General features: G+C 58.4%; 1 long non-coding RNA gene across 1 annotated transcript; it reads left to right on the top strand.

Annotated features, from left to right (window-relative positions):
• Window positions 1–11136: 11136 nt before the first annotated feature.
• Window positions 11137–13901, top strand: LOC129201122 (uncharacterized). The gene is made up of 3 exons (XR_008575276.1): window positions 11137–11240; window positions 12648–12729; window positions 13683–13901. It is a non-coding gene; the product is annotated as an uncharacterized LOC129201122 (long non-coding RNA).
• The last annotated feature ends 442 nt before the right edge of the window (window positions 13902–14343 follow it).

The raw sequence follows: 14343 nt of genomic DNA, 5'->3' as shown, positions 1-14343 counted from the left end.
CCGCCCGCGCCGGCTTATAGCGGCGGCCGGGCGGTGCCGCGCGGCGGCCAATCGGCGCCTGGCGCGCAGGGCCAGGCCAGCAACAGCTGACGGGCGGGGGCGGGGGCGGAGTTTCGGCCCTCCCCTCTTGTCCCTTTCCCTGATAGCGGCTGTGGGGGGCAGCCCCGTCCCGGAGCGGGGCCCGAGGAAGGCGAAGCTGAACTGATGGGCGCGCCCCTTCCCGCCGCCGCACTCGGCCGCTTCAGTCCTCAGCCCTGCCCGGCGGCGAGGCGACGGCGTGAGGGAGCAGCGCTCGTGCGGGAAGACGCCGCCCGCGCTAGGCAGCCCCGCAGCCGGCGCCGCGAAGGCACAGAGGGTGCCAGCGCCCCGTCTGGCCTCAGCGGGGGTAAAACCCCTCAGCTACTGCCCTGACCCCCGCCAGAGGCCCCTTCTCGACTCCCGTGCAGCAACACTGCAAGGTCACTGTTGCCACCGAGGCCACCCCAAGAGCTGCCGTAGTGCTTGGCGAGCACCGACAGCCACTGGCTGTCCCTCCCCTCCCTTCCCATTCAGCGAAAAGCTGAATATGGCCCAGTACCCAGACGGATGCCTCACCTCCCCTGCTCGCTCTCAAAGCCATCCAGACATGAGCCATCTTTTGCCTGGAAGCTGTACAGCCCCGCTCACACATATCGGTGTCTCAGGAGGCCTTCCTAAGACAACAGGTAACTCTGGACTGCTCCCAAATCCTACCTAGCCAGTTTGCAGCGTTAGCAGAGAAGCTGTCTCGTAGTACAGACAGCCCTAAGCATACCATCTTGCAGTTTTGTTTAATCTAAAATGCATGGTGGCACGGAATACCTGAGGTTCCACAGCCAATTAAGAACACTCTAGAAAAGTCAATGTTTAATGTTAAATTAATGTTTTATTTAGGCTTTGGATCTCATGAGCGTAGCACAGCATCAGTTTCTATTGTCTTTATGCAACAGCCACCACAGAAGAGATGATAAAGTCCTTAAAAGTTCAGAAGGTAAGCAGAAGACCAAGCACCGACACTAGGTTACTTTCCCTGTTAGTACGTGACAGTCTGGATTGTCTGTCAAAGCAATATTGGCCATGGCAGTTACTTTTCTTCTTTCGAGTGAGCAGATGCAGAGGTAGCCTTTGGGCCGGTACTTTAATAAGACGTCTAAATCCCAATTAGATATTGGAATCTCTATGGAGATGTCCGTTTTACTTACGTAACCGTGGATGTAGAGTCCGCCGTATGCGAGCGTCCTAATCCACTTCACTGAGAAGGGTCACGCCCTTTTGTACAAAAAGGATGAGTGCAATTACGACAGAGCTGACTCGTAAAAGCCATCCAGTAATCGCACAGCCTTAAGAGAAGACCGGCAACTTCTTTTGGCATAATTTGAACACTTTTTGCCTTCGAGAAACTTTTTATAGTGATTTTGTAACTCACATTTAGTAAATTGCACAGAGAACAGAGCCGGTTTGTTCCCATCAGTTTCCTGTCTTTGCAAACGGGCTGCTTGACCTGCGCGGAGCTTAAAAGTATGGTAAATCTCCAGTCTGCTTGTGGAGAAAGTACAAGGCTGTTAATCCTTCAGAATCGCTGAAAAGCTTCTCTGACTTTGTCACCCTCGCCTGTCCCCAGTTAACGCCTAAGGCTTATACCAGGAGCAAGGCCGTAGCGACCTCTGATCCTCATAGTTGAGGAGCAGCGAGAACCCGCTTTATGCTTTACCGGGACCTTGTGAAGCATACTGGCAGAGTCAGTTAAAGCACTCAAGTAACGTGCTCTTCAGCTTTGCTAGGCATGAAAAACGGAGTTTCCTCTCATTTATTGACTATTGCTCCTTAGCTGTGCGCAAGTAACCTACAACGGTGAAAGTGCAATGTGCTAGTATAAGAGATAGTCTTCCTAGAAATAAAAAAATTACGGGTTTATTGCTGAGATTTTTCTACGGGCACCCGGTCCGTGGCTTAGATATTTGGTTTGCGGCGAAACAGACCCGGAACGTGGCTCCAAGTAGCGTTCCGATTCGCTGAAATTCCCCGTAGTCAGAGAGCAAGAATGGTGAATGTTGCTTGGCGGTTTGAAATCTCAGGCTTTCTCTGAAAGCTGACCTGCCAGAATGAGCCGAAAGCAGGCCGAACGCCAATAGGGATGCCGCAGAAAAGGTCCTCTTCTTGACAGGAGAAGAGCTTGGCGAAACGTCAGCGCCGTTTCCCATAGGGCCTCCGACGTACCGGTTCGGCAAGCGTGGGCTTTGTGCGATTCCCTCGGGGACGATGGCGAACAAACCTTGTACGGCAGAGAGTATCTTAGCTTACTTTCCATCTCCTGCTCGGTTACTTGCAGAATATTTAATTTGGCGTCGCACGGACCCAGAGGGACGGGTCCCCAACTCATGCTGGTAGGGCAACCCCAGTACCAGCCGGTAAAATCGGAAAAGAGTACGACGTTTTGAAACGTTTGCCTTGCGAGGAGAAGGGCCGTCTCTCGTTAGGCAACTGAATTCTGCGACCGATTTCCACGCCTCGCGCGCGTGCGTGCGCGCACACGCGCCCCCCACCCCCCCCCCAACAGGCAGGCTTTGAAGGAGGCAGTCCCTAAGGCAACGCGATCTAAAACGTGGAAGTTTTTTTTTCTATTTTTAATAGTTTCTTACGGATAGGAGGCTCGTGTGAGCGTTTAGCCTGTCCCGTCCTTAATTCTGAACCCACTGGCTGGTGCAGAAGGACGGTCGTGTGACAAAACCAGCATGAAATTTGTCCCTGTGCCGGCTGCGTCCCGTGGTAAAGGAGTACATCTGTTATTCCTGCGTGAAAGATGTTTGATGAGCGTACCGCATCGTCAGAGCTGCTCTTGGTCTGCCTGCAAGCTGTGGGTTATGATTTAGAAATACGTTCGCCTACCGTTCCTTAACTGTGTGGTTTTGGTTTTTATTTTTTCAAAGAAAGGGTGGCTTTTTCGTCGATCTCTTTGTGAGAGTATCAAATCAGGCGGCAGTAAATACGTAGAAGCAACTAGGCGTACTACGGCGTGTACCGGACAGCGTTGGCGTGCCGCTCTGCTAGCAGCGGAGAGCCAGATGAGGATGCCCGTGGTAAGTACTCGTTCTGCCTCCGGCTGAACGGAAAGATTCTCATGTGGAGGGTTCCTGGGCTTGTCTGTGTGATTAGCGTTTTTTTTTTTTTTTTTTTTAATATGAAACAGGGTCAGATAATTGTTGATGAGTGGGACTTTGCGTACTCCTTTAGGTAGTTTTTCGTACTGAACCTTAGATCGGTTACAAAACTTAATCTTTGTGCAGTTTACACGTTTTGTAGCAACTACAAAGACATTTATCCTGTAGGTAAGCTGAAAATAAAAATGCGGTTTCTCACCTGATTTTTCTTTCGGAGGAACGCTCGCCCCCAGCGGCTGGTTTTTTTTGCTAGTGTTGTCGGGGGGAAGGAACGGCGGCGCTTGCCTGGTTTCTTCCCCTAGCCAGGGACCTGAAACTTTGTTTTCCTCAGCTGTTTCACTAGAAATTTACAAGTGTCGGTGGTCAACAGTGGCAGAGAATTGGGTGGCGTTTTCAATTTCAAAGGGAAGGAACGTGTTGATGTTAATTCTGTTACCAAAAGCGAAGTACCAGCTGCTTCCTCTTTCTAGATCTTCTCTCCTTTCGCCGTCCTCCCCGAGGGGTAACGTGGCCACGCCGTATACCTTTTCTGCTCTGGTACCGTTCGTTTGATACGCAGGAGCGCTGTGAAATAAATAGAAGGGCTACGGACAGACATCTGCCATCGTTGCGGCTGCCTTAAATCGTGTATTTGTCCCTTTAGCCCGTCATTTCCTTTCCGCTCAGTTGAGTTACGTGCAGCGTCAGGTTCCGGTCGAGAGCGGCGCCGCCGAACAACGCTCTGGGAGCGTGCGCGGAGGAGGGCGACCGAGATGGCGAGAGGTCTCCGAGGCGAGACTTAGGGGGAGCGGCTGAGGTCACTCGGTTTGTTCAGCTTGGAGAAGGGAAGGCCGAGGGGTGACCTCATCGCAGTCTACACCTTCCTCGAGGGGGAGGCGCTGACCTCCGCTCTCTCCGGTGACCGGCACTAGGACCCGAGGAAACGGGACGAAGCTGCGTCAGGGCAAGTTCAGACCGGACGTTGGGAAAAGGCTTTTCACTGAGAGGGCGGTCGGTCAGTCACGGAACAGGCTCCCCAGGGAAGCGGTCGCAGCCACCGAGCCTGTCAGGAGTTCAAGGAGCGTCTGAACGATGCTCTTAGTCGCACGGTTTAGTTTTAGGTAGTCCCGCGTGGAGCGGGGGCTTGGTCTCGGTGATCCGTATGGGTCCCTTCCAACTTGAGATACTCTATGATTCTGTGAAATCTTCTGGGTTAGAAACGACCTTATTGTAATAGAGAATTCGCTGAACGTGGCTTTGTGCAAGGACTGTCGTCTTAGAATATCTTTTTTTTTTTTTTCTTCCCCCCCCCCCAGATATGAGAAAAGCTCTGTCCAGAGATATGGAGACGAAATCAGTTGTACCTCATCCCGTGACACCGGAAGACATTGAGTAACTGTAAGCTGTGATGCTCAGTGAAATTACTAAGAGCGTTAAGTTTCCCGTGCCTTTGCTTTCACTCTCCCATTCTCTTGTCTTGCGGCACGTCGCATTTGTTGAGGCCGTGGAAGCGACACCGGGAGCGATGGGTTGTCAGAACCAGGTCCTCCTGCCCGTCGCTGGTTTTGCTTACCTTCGCCGTCTCTGTGTACCAGCCTGCGTCTCTCTCTCTCTCTGTTCCTCAATCCCTGTCCTCTCTTCTCTGTTCTGCTTTGTTTCGCTGCGTATGTCCCGTTCCCTGTCCCACCTTTATCCTTCCTTCCTTCTTCCTCGCCTTTTTCTTTGTCCTTTTGTCCTGCTCCCCGACCCTGTTTCTCGCTCCATCTGACCGTCCTTTTCCTGGCACCTTTGTGTCTCTGCTCCTTGCCCCCGTCTTTCTCTCCCCTCTGCCCAGTCCTCGTCTCCCTCTTTTGTCTCTCTGTCCCTCTGTCCTCCTTCTGCCTCTGCCCCTCTGTCCTGCTCCCTGCCCCTCTTGTTCTCACTCTGCCCCAGCGTCCCGCTCCCCGGTCCTCTTTCCCTCTGTTGCTCTCTCCTTTTATCTCTCCTTCTCCCTGCTCCCCAGCCCGGTTCTCTCACGCTCCCGCTTCCTTTTTTTATTCTCTGTTGCTCTGTCCTGCTCCCCGTGCCGCTGTCCCTCGCCGTACCTCTCGGTCCGGCTCCCTGCCCTTATTCTCTTTTCCTCCCTCGCCGTGGCGCTGCCCGCCCAGGGTCGTTTCTGCCTCTCTGTCCCGCTCCCCGTCCTGGTTTGTCGGTCGCCGTCCCGCTGCCTCTCTTCCTGCCGCTTCTTCCTCCCTCTCTGTCAGGCTCCCTGTCCCCGTCCTTCACTCGCCGTCCCTTTCCTTGCCTCGTGCTTTCTCGCTCGCCGCCGCCGCCCCCCCCATCCAGCTGGCTGCCCCTTTTCTCCTCTCTTCTAGCGTCCTGCAGCTGGCTCCTCGGTTTTGGCGGCAGCCTGCACATAGCAGCCCAGCTCTCCAGCAGCCTGACGGACCGACCGTGTGTCTGTTCCACGCCGGACTGGCGAGCGTGGCTCGGGTAGGACAGCCGAGGTGCCCCAGGGCCGGGCCCCGAGCCCCGGTGCGGAGTCTCTCCCGGAACCGGCTCTGTGTGTGACTGAATAAACGCTTGCGGTCTCTTTTGCCGTGCCGGCTGCGTTGGCGCTTCCTTTGGGGGGGGGGGGGGGGGGGGGCGAGGGGCCGTGATGGAGGGCAGGGGAGGAGGTGTGTGTGGGGTATTAACGTATTCAACAAGGTCACATTGCTCGCATCCTCGGGATCCAAAAGTGATGCTTCTTGGCTCCGCCCCTGACCCATGCCGAACTCCGCCCCTCACGCAAACTCCGCCCCTACGCAAACTCCGCCCCTACGCAAACTCCGCCCCCGACGCAAACTCCGCCCCTACGCAAACTCCGCCCCCCAACGACAGCCAAGCCCCCCACGCACGCAAGCCCCCCACGCAACGCCAAGCCCCCCACGCACGCCAAGCCCCCCACGCACGCCAAGCCCCGCCCTACGCCAAGCCCCGCCCCTACGCAAACTCCGCCCCCCCACGCAAACTCCGCCCCCCCACGCAAACTCCGCCCCCACGCAAACTCCGCCCCCCACGCAAACTCCGCCCCCACGCAAACTCCGCCCCCCACGCAAACTCCGCCCCCCGCAAACTCCGCCCCCCCGCAAACTCCGCCCCTCCCGCAAACTCCGCCCCTCACGCAAACTCCGCCCCCCCCACGCAAACTCCGCCCCTCCCGCAAACTCCGCCCCCCCGCAAACTCCGCCCCCCGCAAACTCCGCCCCCGCCAAAACTCCGCCCCCCGCAAACTCCGCCCCGCAAAACTCCGCCCCCCGCAAACTCCGCCCCCCCGCAAACTCCGCCCCTCACGCAAACTCCGCCCCCACGCAAAGCCCCGCCCCTCACGCAAACTCCGCCCCGACGCAAACTCCGCCCGCGACGCACGCCAAGCCCCGCCCCTCACGCAAACTCCGCCCCCGACGCACGCCAAGCCCCGCCCCTCACGCATCGCACAGCGCATGCTCGCTCGGTGCTGCCGCCTAGCGACCAAATTTCGGTACTGCAGCGGCAGCGCCGCGCATGCGCAGTGCAGCGCCACGCCCCCTCCCCGGAACCGGCTGCCGGCAGCCGGTGTGCAGGGGCTGCTGTGAGCCGAGGGAGGAGCGGAGGCGTCGCCGGGCTGCGGCTGCACGGAGGGAGAAGGTGAGCGGGGCAGCGGGACGGACCGGCGGGTCCCGGGGAAAGCCCCGAGGAGGGCGGCGGCAGCGGTGCCGCCTCCGAGGAGAGGCGGGGGGGCGGCGGGGTCCGTGTCACAGAGGGGAGGGGGGCTGCCCGGAGCCGTGCGGCGGGTGGGGGGGGTGCGCGCCGTGTCGGAACCGGGCGGGGAGACCGTCCGGAGCCGCGCGGCGGGGGCTGCCCGGAGCCGGCGGGCGTCCGCGCCTTTCGGAGGTGGCTGAGGGGAGGCGGGGGGCGGGGGGCGCCAGCCCGGAGCCGCGCTGCGGAGCTCGGGGCTGCCGTCGCGGCTCGGCGGGGCTTTCGGGTGAGTCGGCTTTGGGGTGAGGGCACGGGACGGTGTCCCCGCAGGGTCAGGAAGCGTGGAAGGCTGCCTCCCGCGGCACGCCGGCAGTTGCAGTCTTGGGGCACGCGGCTGCTGGTCGGCCATATTGGCTCCCCGGAGCACGCCGGGAAGTGTAGTCTTACGGCACTCTAATGGCTGCCACGCGGCGCTTGCCAGTGCGTGCCGGGAGGCGTCGTTTTCGCGGACGTGGCTGCCGGACAGCCCGACTTGCTCTCGCAGGAGCGCGAGGTTGGGGTTTTTTTGCCGGTTTCGAGTGGTTTTCTGCAGGCTTCCAGCCGCTCCCGAGCAGCGGTGCGGCCGTGCTACGAGAGCGCGCGCGCGCGGCGAGGCGTTGCCCGGTGTCCCGAGACGAGCGCTACCGGTCGGACTCTCCGGAAGCCTGTCCGGCAGCCCCAGGCCGCCCCCGAGCCCTGGCGTGAAGGCGGCAAGCTGGCCCTCGCCTGTGCCGCTTTCTTCCTGAACAGGGGTGCTGGCGGCGGCGGCAGCGGCAGCAGCAGCGCGGGAAAGAGCGGCGTCTCCGGAAGCCCCTGCAGAAGGAGGAGGGTCTCCGGCCAGGGCCGACCTCCGGTAGTAACGGCCACTGCTTTTTCTTTCCCTCTCCCAGGCCGCGCTGAGGACGTGGTTGCCCGTCCCTCCCTTGGGGATGCCGTCGACTGCACCCGCCTCGCCTGTGCCTGGCCTGGCTCGCCTCGTGGCGTGGGGGCGAAAAGGGACAGGCGGCGGAGCGCTTACCGGCCGTGGACAGCAGCTGCCCTAAGGGAAGCTGGAATGGCCAGAGAAAGGTGAAGAAGAAGAAGAAGAAGAAGAGATGGAAGGCTCTCCGGCCGGCAGCTGCCTCCCGCTGCAGGCAAGAGAGCGCCTGCCTCGCCGGGTGAGGAAAGATCCCTCGTTGCGCTCCGCGGCAGGTCAGGCTGCCGACGGGCACCGCAGGGTCGCCACGCGTAATCCAAAGCACGGTGCGGCCGCGTACCCGAGGGAGGCAGGGAGGCAGGCTACTCATCTAGGCAGACTCGTCTCCTCGGAGCTGTAAGACACCCGTGTATTCTCTTAGGCGGAGGACAGCCGAGCGACCGGAGTGACAGCAAAGGAAAGGCGGAGAGCGGGAGAAAGAAGCGTCTGCGCTGGCAAGCTCTCCCGGCAGCGCCGAGAGCCAGAGCTGCGGTGAGTCCTGGGCCCGCGGGGCCCCATCGCCTCTCCTCTGCGTCGCGGGCCCTCCTCTGCCCCCCTCGCTTTCCCACCCCGCTGTGGGGTTTTTTGGTTTGCTTTCTGCTCCCCGCTATGTTCTTTTTCCATCTCGCTCTGACGGGCTGCCTGTCCCCACCTTTTTTAGGTCCTCGCTCTCTCTGCCCCGTAGCCCGTGGCTATTGTTTCCTTCTCTCTCTCCCTGTCTCTCTGTCCGGCCCCCAGCCACTGTTTCTGCATTCCTCCCCCTCGGTCCTGTAGCCTGTCGGTATTTCTGCCATCTCTGGCTCTCTCTGTGCGGCTCCTCGTTCCTGTTGTTCGAGGTCTTCCTTCTCGGCTCCGTAGCGAGTCGTCGTGAGTCTCTCTCTTTCTCCGTCCCTCTTGAGCCTCTTCCCTGCCCCTCGTTTTGAAGGCCCGCCTCTCTGTCCCGGCACCCGTCGCTATGGTTCCTTTTTTCGGTCTGGCTCCGTCTCGCTCCCCGTCCCTGTTTTTCTAAAGTCTCCCCTCTCTGCCTCCTAGCCCGTCGGTACCTTTTTCTTTCCCCGTCGCGGTTCGTCTGGCTCCCTGTCCCTCTTTCTTTCTTCCTTCCTTCCTTCCTCCCTGTCTGCCCCGCAGCCCGTCCCTTCGTTCCTTTCTCCTTCCCTCTCTGTCCCTCTCCCGGTCCCCGGCATTAAACTCTGCTTCTCTGCCCGGTAGCTCGCCACCGTCTTACCTTCCCCGTCTCTCTCTCTGTCCAGCTCCCTCTCTCGAATCTTCAATTCCTCCCTGTCGCTGCAGAAGCCTGTCGGGACTTTTTCCCCTGCCCGGCTTGCCTCTCCCTGTCTCGCGATTCCTCCCTCTCTGCCCTCTTAGCCGCGACCGTTTTTATATTCTCCGTCTCTCCCTCGGTCCGCCTCGAGATCCCGATTGTTTTTTAAAGCGACCGAATCGTCGAGGTTGGCAGAGACCTTTACGATTATCGGGTGGAACCGCGAACCTGGCGCTGGCAAGTCCCCCTCTGCCCCGCAGCCCGTCCCTTCCCTTCCGACGGCCTCTTTCTCCACCTCCCTCTGTCCGGCTCCCGGCCCCTCTTTTCCACTTCCGCCCTCTGTACCCTGTGGCTTTCCCCCTCTTCTTTCTCTCTCTGTCTCTGTTTGAGGAGGAGCAGCTGCCGCCCCAGCGTTCGCACCCCGTTCACGGTGTCGCGCGCACGCTTCTTCTCGGGCGCGCTTCCTCCTCCTCCTCCTCCTTCGGGCTCGACCCGAGGCTTCCGGCAGCAGTCTCCGGGTGTCGGATTTTGTAAAATAATTAACGTAACTGAAAGGTGCAGCAGCGGGATCGGCCCGGGCGGGGCGCCTCCAAAGAGAGGGACCCCGAACAAAGAAATCCCGGGGCCGTTCCACGCTTGGGTCCCGGACACCCGCCCCTCGCGCGCTGTCCGCGCGTCCCTTAGTCCCGCGGTGACTTTTGGTCTGGGGTCTTCTACCGTCGTCTCGGATTCTTCTTCTGTATAGCTGTGGGCGGTGCGTTATTCCACAGGTGCTGCTGCGCCGATGCTCCGTACGTTCGCAGTAACGGGTAGAGCGGAAGGCTCCGTGGCCAGGGAAGAGCGGCACGGACGCGTTCCTGCTCGCTCCGTTGCACCGGAATTTCGACGGCTGGGTTCGGCCGCTAAATTGATGGCGCTACCGGAAGAAATTTCAGAAAAGTGAGTACCGTGCTTGTCTTTAATCTTTTAAAGTAATTTTTCTACGGGCGCCCGGTCCGTGGCTTAGATATTTGGTTTGCGGCGAAACAGACCCGGAACGTGGCTCCAAGTAGCGTTCCGATTCGCTGAAATTCCCCGTAGTCAGAGAGCAAGAATGGTGAATGTTGCTTGGCGGTTTGAAATCTCAGGCTTTCTCTGAAAGCTGACCTGCCAGAATGAGCCGAAAGCAGGCCGAACGCCAATAGGGATGCCGCAGAAAAGGTCCTCTTCTTGACAGGAGAAGAGCTTGGCGAAACGTCAGCGCCGTTTCCCGTAGGGCCTCCGACGTACCGGTTCGGCAAGCGTGGGCTTTGTGCGATTCCCTCGGGGACGATGGCGAACAAACCTTGTACGGCAGAGAGCATCTTAGCTTACTTTCCATCTCCTGCTCGGTTACTTGCAGAATATTTAATTTGGCGTCGCACGGACCCAGAGGGACGGGTCCCCAACTCATGCTGGTAGGGCAACCCCAGTACCAGCCGGTAAAATCGGAAAAGAGTGCGACGTTTTGAAACGTTTGCCTTGCGAGGAGAAGGGCCGTCTCTCGTTAGGCAACTGAATTCTGCGACCGATTTCCACGCCTCACGCGCGTGCGTGCGCGCACACGCGCCCCCCCCCCCCCCCCCCCAACAGGCAGGCTTTGAAGGAGGCAGTCCCTAAGGCAACGCGATCTAAAACGTGGAAGTTTTTTTTTCTATTTTTAATAGTTTCTTACGGATAGGAGGCTCGTGTGAGCGTTTAGCCTGTCCTGTCCTTAATTCTGAACCCACTGGCTGGTGCAGAAGGACGGTCGTGTGACAAAAACAGCATGAAATTTGTCCCTGTGCCGGCTGCGTCCCGTGGTAAAGGAGTACATCTGTTATTCCTGCGTGAAAGATGTTTGATGAGCGTACCGCATCGTCAGAGCTGCTCTTGGTCTGCCTGCAAGCCGTGGGTTATGATTTAGAAATACGTTCGCCTACCGTTCCTTAACTGTGTGGTTTTGGTTTTTATTTTTTCAAAGAAAGGGTGGCTTTTTCGTCGATCTCTTTGTGAGAGTATCAAATCAGGCGGCGGTAAATACGTAGAAGCAACTAGGCGTACTACGGCGTGTACCGGACAGCGTTGGCGTGCCGCTCTGCTAGCAGCGGAGAGCCAGATGAGGATGCCCGTGGTAAGTACTCGTTCTGCCTCCGGCTGAACGGAAAGATTCTCATGTGGAGGGTTCCTGGGCTTGTCTGTGTGATTAGCATTACTTTTTTTTTTTTTTTTTTTTTTTTTAATATGAAACAGGGTCAGATAATTGTTGATGAGTGGGACTTTGCGTACTCCTTTAGGTAGTTTTTCGTACTGAACCTTAGATCGGTTACAAAACTTAATCTTTGTGCAGTTTACACGTTTTGTAGCAACTACAAAGACATTTATCCTGTAGGTAAGCTGAAAATAAAAATGCGGTTTCTCACCTGATTTTTCTTTCGGAGGAACGCTCGCCCCCAGCGGCTGGTTTTTTTTGCTAGTGTTGTCGGGGGGAAGGAACGGCGGCGCTTGCCTGGTTTCTTCCCCTAGCCAGGGACCTGAAACTTTGTTTTCCTCAGCTGTTTCACTAGAAATTTACAAGTGTCGGTGGTCAACAGTGGCAGAGAATTGGGTGGCGTTTTCAATTTCAAAGGGAAGGAACGTGTTGATGTTAATTCTGTTACCAAAAGCGAAGTACCAGCTGCTTCCTCTTTCTAGATCTTCTCTCCTTTCGCCGTCCTCCCCGAGGGGTAACGTGGCCACGCCGTATACCTTTTCTGCTCTGGTACCGTTCGTTTGATACGCAGGAGCGCTGTGAAATAAACTAGAAGGGCTACGGACAGACATCTGCCATCGTTGCGGCTGCCTTAAATCGTGTATTTGTCCCTTTAGCCCGTCATTTCCTTTCCGCTCAGTTGAGTTACGTGCAGCGTCAGGTTCCAGTCGAGAGCGGTGCCGCCGAACAACGCTCTGGGAGCGTGCGCGGAGGAGGGCGACCGAGATGGCGAGAGGTCTCCGAGGCGAGACTTAGGGGGAGCGGCTGAGGTCACTTGGTTTGTTCAGCTTGGAGAAGGGAAGGCCGAGGGGTGACCTCATCGCAGTCTACACCTTCCTCGAGGGGGACGGCGGAGGGGGAGGCGCTGACCTCCGCTCTCTCCGGTGACCGGCACTAGGACCCGAGGAAACGGGACGAAGCTGCGTCAGGGCAAGTTCAGACCGGACGTTGGGAAAAGGCTTTTCACTGAGAGGGCGGTCGGTCAGTCACGGAACAGGCTCCCCAGGGAAGCGGTCGCAGCCACCGAGCCTGTCAGGAGTTCAAGGAGCGTCTGAACGATGCTCTTAGTCGCACGGTTTAGTTTTAGGTAGTCCCGCGTGGAGCGGGGGCTTGGTCTCGGTGATCCGTATGGGTCCCTTCCAACTTGAGATACTCTATGATTCTGTGAAATCTTCTGGGTTAGAAACGACCTTATTGTAATAGAGAATTCGCTGAACGTGGCTTTGTGCAAGGACTGTCGTCTTAGAATATCTTTTTTTTTTTTTGGTGGGCCCCCCCCCCCCCCCCCAGATATGAGAAAAGCTCTGTCCAGAGATATGGAGACGAAATCAGTTGTACCTCACCCTGTGACACCGGAAGACATTGAGTAACTGTAAGCTGTGATGCTCAGTGAAATTACTAAGAGCGTTAAGTTTCCCGTGCCTTTGCTTTCACTCTCCCATTCTCTTGTCTTGCGGCACGTCGCATTTTTTGAGGCCGTGGAAGCGACACCGGGAGCGATGGGTTGTCAGAACCAGGTCCTCCTGCCCGTCGCTGGTTTTGCTTACCTTCGCCGTCTCTGTGTACCAGCCTGCGTCTCTCTCTCTCTGTTCCTCAATCCCTGTCCTCTCTTCTCTGTTCTGCTTTGTTTCGCTGCGTATGTCCCGTTCCCTGTCCCACCTTTATCCTTCCTTCCTTCTTCCTCGCCTTTTTCTTTGTCCTTTTGTCCTGCTCCCCGACCCTGTTTCTCGCTCCATCTGACCGTCCTTTTCCTGGCACCTTGGTGTCTCTGCTCCTTGCCCCCGTCTTTCTCTCCCCTCTGCCCAGTCCTCGTCTCCCTCTTTTGTCTCTCTGTCCCTCTGTCCTCCTTCTGCCTCTGCCCCTCTGTCCTGCTCCCTGCCCCTCTTGTTCTCACTCTGCCCCAGCGTCCCGCTCCCCGGTCCTCTTTCCCTCTGTTGCTCTCTCCTTTTATCTCTCCTTCTCCCTGCTCCCCAGCCCGGTTCTCTCACGCTCCCGCTTCCTTTTTTTATTCTCTGTTGCTCTGTCCTGCTCCCCGTGCCGCTGTCCCTCGCCGTACCTCTCGGTCCGGCTCCCTGCCCTTATTCTCTTTTCCTCCCTCGCCGTGGCGCTGCCCGCCCAGGGTCGTTTCTGCCTCTCTGTCCCGCTCCCCGTCCTGGTTTGTCGGTCGCCGTCCCGCTGCCTCTCTTCCTGCCGCTTCTTCCTCCCTCTCTGTCAGGCTCCCTGTCCCCGTCCTTCACTCGCCGTCCCTTTCCTTGCCTCGTGCTTTCTCGCTCGCCGCCGCCGCCCCCCCCATCCAGCTGGCTGCCCTTTTCTCCTCTCTTCTAGCGTCCTGCAGCTGGCTCCTCGGTTTTGGCGGCAGCCTGCACATAGCAGCCCAGCTCTCCAGCAGCCTGACGGACCGACCGTGTGTCTGTTCCACGCCGGACTGGCGAGCGTGGCTCCGGGTAGGACAGCCGAGGTGCCCCAGGGCCGGGCCCCGAGCCCCGGTGCGGAGTCTCTCCCGGAACCGGCTCTGTGTGTGACTGAATAAACGCTTGCGGTCTCTTTTGCCGTGCCGGCTGCGTTGGCGCTTCCTTTGCGGGGGGGGGGGGGGGGGGGGGCGAGGGGCCGTGATGGAGGGCAGGGGAGGAGGTGTGTGTGGGGGTATTAACGTATTCAACAAGGTCACATTGCTCGCATCCTCGGGATCCAAAAGTGATGCTTCTTGGCTCCGCCCCTGACCCATGCCAAACTCCGGCCCCCCCACAAACTCCGCCCCTACGCCAAACTCCGCCCCTCACGCAAACCCGCCCCCCACGGAAACTCCGCCCCCACGCAAACTCCGCCCTGACGCAACTCCGCCCCTCACGCAAACTCCGCCCCCTGATGCCGCCAAGCCCGCCCCACGCAAACTCCGCCCCCTATGCAACTCCGCCCCCTACGCAAACTCCGCCCCACGCAAAACTCCGCCCCATCACGCAAACTCCGCCCCTCACGCAAACTCGCC

This window comes from Grus americana, unplaced genomic scaffold (genome assembly GCF_028858705.1).
Source record: "Grus americana isolate bGruAme1 unplaced genomic scaffold, bGruAme1.mat scaffold_782, whole genome shotgun sequence".
NCBI classification, from domain to species: domain Eukaryota; kingdom Metazoa; phylum Chordata; class Aves; order Gruiformes; family Gruidae; genus Grus; species Grus americana.
This window is presented reverse-complemented; position numbering and strand designations above follow the sequence as displayed.